Source organism: Cucurbita pepo, chromosome 11 (assembly GCF_057944985.1).
Source record: "Cucurbita pepo subsp. pepo isolate OVF chromosome 11, ASM5794498v1, whole genome shotgun sequence".
Classification (NCBI taxonomy): domain Eukaryota; kingdom Viridiplantae; phylum Streptophyta; class Magnoliopsida; order Cucurbitales; family Cucurbitaceae; genus Cucurbita; species Cucurbita pepo.
This window is the reverse complement of record NC_141808.1, coordinates 13,538,333-13,548,267: the sequence shown is the minus strand read 5'-3', so window position 1 is coordinate 13,548,267 and position 9,935 is coordinate 13,538,333. Positions and strand designations below refer to the sequence as shown.

Genomic DNA, 9,935 nt, shown 5'->3' with positions numbered 1-9,935 from the left:
TTTTCGACGTTACAATCGATAACTACGTTTCTTTTGTTAAATATAATATTTTATAATAACTGTAAATAACGTTTTCAAATTTTTTGTAATTGATTCCAAATTATTTTAACTTAGAGTTGGTTTGAAATAACTCAAATTTTAAGTACAAGAAAAAGGAAACGAAAAAGAATTTGTGAGCTAAACGAACCGAGTCATTACTAAAAACGTATTTTCTTTATTTAAAATTTGAAATATGTTTAAAGTGGACAAAATAAAAATATTTTCGGTAACACTTAAGCCAGAAAAGTAACGAACCTTCCTAACTTTTCCATTTACTTTTTAAACCGACGAATTTTATTAAAGGTTTTAGGGGCTGAATTTCACGATGTAATAGAAGAGTAAAGTTCTCAAAGACTCATAAAATATAAAATAGTGAAAAAAAAAAAAAAAAGTCAAGTCAATGGTCTAAGTCCAAAGGGTATTTTAGTAATTTTATTGTGTTTAGAATTGATGAGTAACCATTCTAGAAATGAAGAGGGAGGAAAGAAAAGAAAGAAAGAAAACGAAAGGAAAGAGCGGGCGAAGGATTTTTTTTGGAGATAAAATGAAGAAATTGTTTTCCATCTTCAAATCCGACGAGTTTGGGGCATTTTCTGGTCGAGCATCGTTCAAAGAATTTGCTCAGGATGTTATTATGCATAGATCTGAACTTTTGAGTCACTGGAATCGAATCAGTTTTCGAGGGAGAACCGAGAGTATGATAGATGCAATGCTTCTAAAAATTGTTTTAATTGCATTAGGACATCATTTTGAATAAATTTTGTGAAGGAATCCATGAGAAATGACACTTGAAAAATTGGTGTTTAGTTCAACGTTCAAAACAGTAAGTTTTAAGAAATCGTCCATATTTTAAATGTGCTTATGTTTTCCAACCGATGAAAATTAGAAGCAATTGGGAAACTTATGAAATCCCCCGAATTCTAGAATTTAGGAAATTCAAAGGAAAATAAGATGCGTCTTGGTACAGAAATAGCGAGAAAAAAATCAAAGATGTGCATTGGAGAAGATTCGAAACCAAGTTAACGAGTGTGGGGCACACGCAAATAGTGACACGCATTAGGAAGAGAAAATTTGAGAATAGGAGCGGCAAAGGCTCATACAGTACTTGTATGGATCACTAGGATATGGTTGCATGTGAACATGAATGCCTTATATAACCAGAATATACAGTTTACAACATTGGAATGAGATCAAATAATAAGCATGATACACGTGTTATATGAGATTTTATAACGGTATACTAATACGAATTTAGGAATTTTGAATTGAGATTGAGAATTATACTTCAGATGATTAAATGCTTTATATCCTTTCTTAAGTATTCATAAACGAATTTAGATTGACGGTTTTACGATGACTAAGATCAGGACACTTCTATTAGACCAAGAACTTGAGCATCATGAGATGTGATTAGAGAACTGAACCCTAGTGCCCCTATAATTAGATTAGCACCGAGAGCTAGCCTAGAGTGTCCAAGATTTAAAGTATTTAGATGCTTTTGTTGGATATGACTCTTGATCGAAATATACCGAAACAAATAACTGAAGCATAATGAACAACTTGAGGGTAGAATTTTTATGTACTAAGAGCTTTAAGCACTAATACTTTTCAATTCTTTTGTTTTTGTGATAGAGCTACATCTAATGAGTATTTATAGTGGAGAAAGAAATAGCAAATTTTCTAAAACTTTCTCCATTAACAAGTTCTCTTAAATAAATTACTAAACTTGCTCCACAACTTAACAATTAATTGCTCCATAAGTTAGTTACTTCTTTGACTAAGTTATGCTTATTGACTCATAATCTCCTCGGTAAGCTTGACCTTGATCGAGATTCTTCACTCCCGGCAACTCCCACATCTCTACAAACTTAACCCTTGTTAAAGCCTTGGTGAGAGTAAACGCACATTGGGTGCATATGAACTCCACAACGATTTGTCTCTTTTCGATACACTCACGGATGAAGTGAAAGCGAGTGCAATGTGTTTGTTGTGTCCGTGAAATACAAGATTCATCATTAATGCAATCGTAGATTTACTGTCAACATAGAGAGTTACCAGCTTGAGTTCACTTTTTGTCCATTCGCTCAACAAATTTCTCAGCCACAATGCTTGGCACGATGTCATAGTTACTGCCATGATTTCAGTCTCACGGGAAGATAGCGTCACGGTTCATTACTTCTGAGATTGTCAAGAGATCAAATTTCTGTTGAGATAAAATGTCATTCCTACGGTGTTTTTTTTTTCTTCTGTTGTCAATGTCTCTAGCTAAATCACTATCAATAAACCATAGAGAAAGGGCTTAACCATTTGATGATGCCTCATCGTAGGCTTTTCTATGTACATACTCACCATTCTAACATCATATGAAAGGTCCAGACAAGTATGAGTCAAGTACCTCAGACTTTCGTACTTAATAGAATTCACCAAGCTTCCTTTGGCATCTTTCCCAAGTTATAACTTTGCTTCCATAGGATACTTGGTCAGGCTGCACTCTATCATCTTAAATTGCTGCAACACCTTCTTAGCATAAGTCGATTGCTTTAGTAAGATGCAATCTTTCTTTTGGTCTACTTTAATACCGAGGTCGTTCGTGAATAACCTGAGATTAATCATCTCAAATTATATGATAATTTGCTGCTTGAACTCTTTGATGTCTTTCACACTTGTACAAGTGTCAATCAAGTCATCAACGTACATACAATTATGAATGTAATGGTCGTATAAAAAAATATCAGCACAGTCGTTGGTGATTCGCAAGAATTTTAGCGAGCGCCGAAATTATCGCACCTCACTCGGACACACACCCTCCCGACCCCCACGAAACGCCAAACAGATTCACACCTTCTGCCACACGCTCCGGATCCACTACAAGGGCGAAACACAAGGAGAAATGTGTGAGAGAGAGAATTCGAAAGCTTTTTCGGTGAGACCAATGTTAGATAAAAATCCGTGATTTTCTTTATTTAGTTTTTCCATGTTATTAGTCAAATTAGTGAATTGAATCTTTTCTTTGGACCATTTGACATACACGTCGAATGGATTACCATTAGCTGGCCATTTGGGCCATGTTTAGGGGCACATTTAGTTCGCCACTTAGGCCATTTTGTAGAATTGTTATTTAAATATCTCAATCTAATGAGAAACAAATTACCATGTTTTTTTAGCGTAAATCCCAAAGCTTCTGTTCTCTTTCTATTTCTGTTATTTTCTTGCGCTTTCTGTTGTTTTTCTTCCAACAAATTTTTGGCTATTTCTCCTCCGTCAAATGATTTACTCTCACGTCGATTTGCTCAGTCAAAAAACATCAAGTGGCATTAGAACCAAGTTAATCTATCGGTGGTATATAATTGTGTAGAAGCCAAGTTTATCAAAGTCAAATTGATTAGCTTAATTGGTTAGAATGTCAACCTAACAACGCACAAGTCTCAGGTACTCAAGGTAGTAAAACTACACTAAAGCATGAAAATACACATGTCGTGGGGTCCATCCCGAATAGGCTCACACACTCCTCCACGCCACCGCCGAGTGTTGGCGTCTCCATCACCACCACCAAGAGGCTGGTGCTGCAAAGACGGACGTCAAGTTGTCATCGAGCGAATGATCAAGGAGACGACCGCCTTTGTGCAGTACTTGAGCGAATGATCAGTGGGCTTCATTGATGCACATCAACCTACAGGCGCAAGGGTTGTGGCACGCCGTCGAGCCGTGGAGGAAGGAGAAACGATCGAGTATCGGAAAGACTCGGCTCTTTTCATGGTGAGCGCATTGATCTTATCCAACGTCCCCAATTTCGATTCCTAATCGACGGCGTAACTTCTCTAGTGAGCCTCGTCGGTGAGGGGTCGATAGATCCCGATGAAGAGGACCGACTGAGGAGCGCTGAAGGAGGAGCGAGTGTTCGCTCAAATCGGCGAGAAGCAAGAGCACCGACAATGGGTCCTCGACACAGGGGCAACAAACCATATGACCAGGGCCAAAGCAAGAGCACCGACAATGGGTCCTCGACACAGGGGCAACAAACCATATGACTAGGGCCAAGTCTGCGTTCTCCGAGCTTGCCACACGAGGCTTGGTACAACAAGAAGCCAGCGGTACATCATCTCTGAGTGTTTGGCTACGTTGCATACGTGAAGATCACGCATCCCTACCTCGCCTAGCTCGATCCCAAGAGGTTGAAGGTCGTCTTCATTGGCTTCAAACCCAGGAGCAAGGCCACCAACCACAACTTCTACTACTCCCCCTATACAAGTGAAGTTCGCAACACCACGTACTGCGGACTCGACGCTGGATGCTGATCTAGATGATGGTTTGGTAGAGGATTGAAGACCTACTAGGTGGAGGTGAACCATTGGGACTAGTGATGCGCGAGCTCGAAGAAGAGGTGGCCGAAATGCATGCATCAACGTATCTGCAGCAGTCTCAGGAGTTTCTTGAGTATCTGCTACAACATCACTAGGTGATTTTTTCCGCAACTCAACCTCAACTCCCACTGGCTTCGTTGTCTTGGAACCTTGCTCCACATCTGGTTCCTCAGCAGTAGTCTCAGAAGTTTCATGAGTATCTGCTACAACATCACTAGGTGAGTTTCCCTGCAACTCAAGCTCAACTCGTACTTGCTTCATGGTCTCGGAATCTTGCTCCACATCTAGTTTCTCAGCAATAGTCTCAGGAGTTTCATGAGTATCTGTTACAACATCACTAGGTGAGTTTCCCTGCAACTCAAGCTCAACTCCCACTTGCTTCGTGGTCTTGGAACCATGCTCCACATCTGGTTCCATTTCCAACCGCACTTTCTTCAATTCTCAGGCAGTTCTTGTGAAGCTAACTCATTTATGCTTTCTCATAACGCAGTTCTCACAAGAACCCACATCAACAGATTTCAGACCTTCTAAAACTTCTTTCGCAGCCAGCGTCTTCATTCCTTTCACGCTTATATGCCCAAGTCTATTATGCTATAGACTTGAATTTGAAGCACTCTCAACAACAGTAGCTATGTTCATACACCCTGCAGTGGTGTTTAAGGTTCCAGATTTTGAGCCACGTGCTACCATCGTAGCACTCTTCATAATCTACCACGAACTCTTCCCTAACTTTGTTGCATAACCTATGCTGTCCAACTGACCAATAGAGATCAGGTTCTTCTTGAGACCAGGAATATATCTGACATCCTTTAATGTCCACTGATTTCCTGATGGAGTTTTTATGTAGACATCTCCTTTTCCTTTAATCTCCAAATCTTTGTTGTCGGCAAGATACACCTTCTCGAAATTTCCAGATTTGAAATTCCGTAACAACTCTTTATTTGGAGATGAATGAAAAGATGCTCCTGAATCCAAAATTCAGGATTCAATCGAACTGTCCACGTTGAGGACTAGAGCATCCCCCATGTCTTCTGCTGAATTTATAGAATCATTATCATCTCCAGATTTGTGATTCGGCTTCCTCTTTAGTCTTGTACAATCTGTCCGAAAGTGACATTTTTCTCCATGACTCCAACACGTTACGTTTGGTCTATTTGGAGATTTTTCTCGGTTCTTTGATTTTGATCGCCCTTTGTTTGAGCCCTTCAGCTTACTTCTTCCCTGTTGGTCAATACTGAGAGCACTACCAAATGAATTTCCAATTTCTTGTTTGTGAATACTTTCGCTAAGAACTACATCTTGAATTTCATCAAACTTCAGTTTATCAGGTCCTCAGGAATTGCTGATTGTGGCAACAACAGTATCCCATGACTCAGGCAAAGATGACATCAAAATCAATGCTTTAATTTCATCCTCGAAATTAATTTCCACCGAACTCAGTTGACTTATGATCATATTGAATTCATTTATAGGGTCAACAATAGATCCACCTTCAGACATCTGTAGATTGAACAATCTTTGCATCAAATATACCTTGTTCATAGCCGACAGTTTTTCGTACATATTCGACAGCGCCTTCATCAGATTTAACGTTGTCTTCTCCTTGATGATGTTAAACGTCACGTTTTTGGATAGCATCAACCAGATCAGCTCTAAGGCTTTTCGATCCTTGAGCTTCCACTGCTCCGTGGTCATGGTATCCGACATCACTCCCAACAGGGGTTCATGAAGACCTTTCTGATACAGATAATCTTCAATCTACATTTTCCAGAAATCGAAATCGGATCCATCGAACTTCTCAATTCCAATATTTGAACTTTCCATCTTCACAGATCGTGGTGACTTCCGCATAGCTCTGATACCAGTTGTTAGGATCGCACAACAACGCACACACTCGATCTAGATGAACACAAAGAACAGGATAGAGAAAATGCAAGGAGAAATCTGGCTAAAGAATTTATATTCATGACTACAGAGAGAGAATACAGAGAATATAGAAAGTACATTTTCAAAGTCTGTCCGGCGATATATATAGTTTAGCTTACTATATATAGCTTTACCGATATAACCATCTACTACATATAACTATCTACTATATATAACTATCTACTATTTACGACAAATAGCTTTTTACTATACATAGCTATTTACTATTTATGACATTTTCATTTGTATGTCATTTACTAAATATAGCTTTACTATGTATAACCGTTAACTAAGATATAAATAAGCCCCAGCTCCATGACCAACTCCAAAAAAAAAAAAAAAAAAAAAAAATTTAAACATTGCAAAAAAAAAAAAAAAAAAAATTCATAAAATCTTCTTGTTTCTCTTATTACAAGCTTTCATTGTATAGTCGGTTGTTCCCACCCTTAATTTCGAGTCTCTAATTTTGGGCTATGACTTATATAGTATATGGAGATGTAATGAAAAAAACCTGGAAGCATGTTATATAAATTTGGTTGAAACTATGGCAATGAAACCTTATTATAATACTCTGCAAGTGCCCACAATGGGAATAGTTCTTGTATAGTCCATAGTGTACCATGCATGTGTTCATAAATACTCTACTTATCTCCGCCATATAAATAATTCTCTTTTTTAATATAACGAATTATTAATTTAACAAAAGTTATGGTTTAACCAAAACACACATATTACAATAACCTACTTGTTGAGGGTAATCACCATTCTCCCGTTGAGAATTAATCAATAGCTTTGCTCCACGGTGAAGGGGAGTTGGGTCTCTCTTTTCCTACATACATACGCCATTTCTTTATTATATATATAAAAAAAGCTTTACGTACTTATAATAATTGAAGTAAAAGAGTAAAACAAACCTGTTGAGAATGGATCAAAGCTATTAAAGCAAAGGAAGTTTGAACAAGATTGGAAGAATTCCCCGGAAGAGGAATGTATTTCTTTTCTCTACGTGAAATGTGACTCTCTCCCCACCCACCGTCTTGAATTTTAAGAAGAAACTCCACACCTCTTTGTAGGGTTAAGGAATTTTGGTAAGTGTTTCCAGATGCCACTAATCCTTTTATAGCGTAGTATGTTGCGTAAATGTGACAAATTCCCCAATTTCCATACCATGATCCATCTTCTTTCTGCGTTTCTTCCAAATACTTTACTGCTTTACTTAAAAACGTTTCTATCTCTTTCTTTCTGTGACTTGGAAATAGCTTTTTAAATAGAAGAAGTGCCAAAATCGACGCTGACGTGCATTCTACGTATCTAATTTTATCCATCCCATAATTCATCACAAGGAAAACAAAACAAATAATAATCAGTCCAATGCAATTTACGTGCATGTAGTACTCTTAGATTGTCTACTTACTCAAGCTCCAATATGGTGTATTCGAAGAACTCTACTGGATTCCGTCGCTAAAAAAGTATAAGATAAAACAAATTAATGATATTAATTAGTGGTCTCCACTCTTTCAATTTTTTAATGATTGTTTGAGAAAATAATTATCAATAAGGCCTTAAATACCTCAAACCACGATGGTACAACTCCGGTAGGCTCCCAAGCTGAGACTCCACCATTTTTTGCCTATTTATTTCACAACAAAATTCACCAAATCATTAAGTAAGTTCACAAGAAAAAGATACTTATAAATCAAATTCCAAATTACAATCCTTACTTGGAAGGATAGTATGATATTGACGGCTTCAAAAAACCATTGTCGTTCCATTGAATCTCCTACTATGTTGGAAGGCATCGTAGAAAATATCAAACAACACTGACACATCATCGTAGAAAATATCAAAATACATGGCAACACTGACACTTATAACTCAAATTTGGTTTATATATATGTGAGAGATTAGTAAATTGACTTAAATTTTAATATCTTTTTATGGAAAGTATGAAAATAAAATAAAATACCAATAAATTTTCTGCAGTATCATCACAAACTTGCCATCCATGATCTTGATCGGAGAATGTCCAACTTCCTTTTGATATGTGACGATACATACTTCGAAAATCACCCGAAGGATTTTCTCTAACCTTTATATGAATATACGTTAAAATAATATAAACAAATATTTATTGAAATTAAAGAATTTTAGTACCTGTGATTGTTTAATGAAGTCATGCCCTTTCTTAAGTGTCTCCGAGAATTCATGGTGGAGATTTGTTGCAAGAATTGCTTGAATGGCAAATGCAACGTCCCATGATTGACTACCAAAACTCTGCTCGTATACATATATGTTAGTCCTTTATATATTTCTCTTATTATTTGCCATGTATATTTATAACAAAGTTTCATAAATCATCTATTGAAATGTTGGATTGTAATTGATATTTTAAGGCAAAGATTATATTTATTTGTTTATAATTAGCGAAGTATTTAATAATGGGTAATACATACTTGCATCTTCATTCCATCTTCACCCATCCATAAGTAATCTTTGATTCTAGCAACATGTTTCTTATAAGCTTCCCCATTAGGATCATCAACCCAACAAGCAAGTGTAAGCAATGGCTGCATGTTCAATACCCCAACACCATATTAGCTCAATTACATTTATTCATATAATGTTATTAACTATAAAAGAAAAAAGAAGTATGAAATTAACCTTTTCAACGCATCCAATGGTAATGTAGTGACTATTATGATCTTCATAATCAATGTGACATTTAGCTATTTGAAGGGCTTTATTTCTTATCTTTTTAAAGGCCATACTATTAAGAATGGGTTCAACAAGGTATTGAAGACTATCACATGCTAGCTTCTGAAATAAAGAACGTTCAAAGCATTTGTCTTCCTGCATCATTATGTCCAATTCAATCAAAGTAATCAAAGTCTCATACTATAAATGAAATAGAAATGATCAATTTCTACCCATACAAATTTGAAACCTTTTGAAAGGATCGATATTGATTTTCTTTACTCGTGCATTGTTGTAGGGAGGATTGAATGGGTTAGAAACGTACCTTTGCACAATAATGGCGTGTTGGACTCCATTTAATGTGATTGTAAGGTTGAGAATAGATTTCATGGCGTAATTGAAGAATGAGAGGGGTTAGAGGTCCAATGAATCGCTTCCCAAATAAATATGACATAGGAAGAAGTGTCGATCTCGAATAGCAAAACAAAGTTCGAGGAATGAAAGGAAGTAATTTTCCTAACAACCAAAACTCTGGAGGCATAGGGTTTGCTCCCTCCCACTCGTAAACTCCCAAAATCTACATAGTTAAATTATAAGTTTAGTTTCTTAAATTTGAGTTACGTTGTTTCAAATAAAATAGTATAGACGTATATATACAGTACTAACCGATAGCCAAATCTTTTCCCAAGAGGGTATATAAATAGCACCTCCATGATCAAGAATCTATTTCGGAGCTCTAAAACACTCACCCTTGTCAGGTTCTTCCCCCAACAAACGAAGTTGAATATAGTTAAAAACAGTACAAAGCATACAACTTTGTCCCTCAATGTGCAATCCCCATCCACCATCTTCATTTTGATGACAATATGAATAACGAAGGATTTCCTTTCGGTGCTCTTCTGAGAATATAATGCG

At 36.8% G+C, this 9,935-nt stretch overlaps 1 pseudogene across 1 annotated transcript; it reads right to left on the bottom strand.

Annotated features, from left to right (window-relative positions):
- Window positions 1-6,043: 6,043 nt before the first annotated feature.
- Window positions 6,044-9,935, bottom strand: LOC111783856 (beta-amyrin synthase 1-like; annotated as a pseudogene). The gene is made up of 12 exons (XR_015422970.1): window positions 9,687-9,935; window positions 9,346-9,597; window positions 8,988-9,176; window positions 8,780-8,893; window positions 8,481-8,600; window positions 8,293-8,415; window positions 8,048-8,146; window positions 7,897-7,956; window positions 7,741-7,787; window positions 7,241-7,637; window positions 7,072-7,155; window positions 6,044-6,299 (listed from the first exon to the last, which is right to left on the bottom strand). The product of XR_015422970.1 is annotated as a beta-amyrin synthase 1-like (transcript).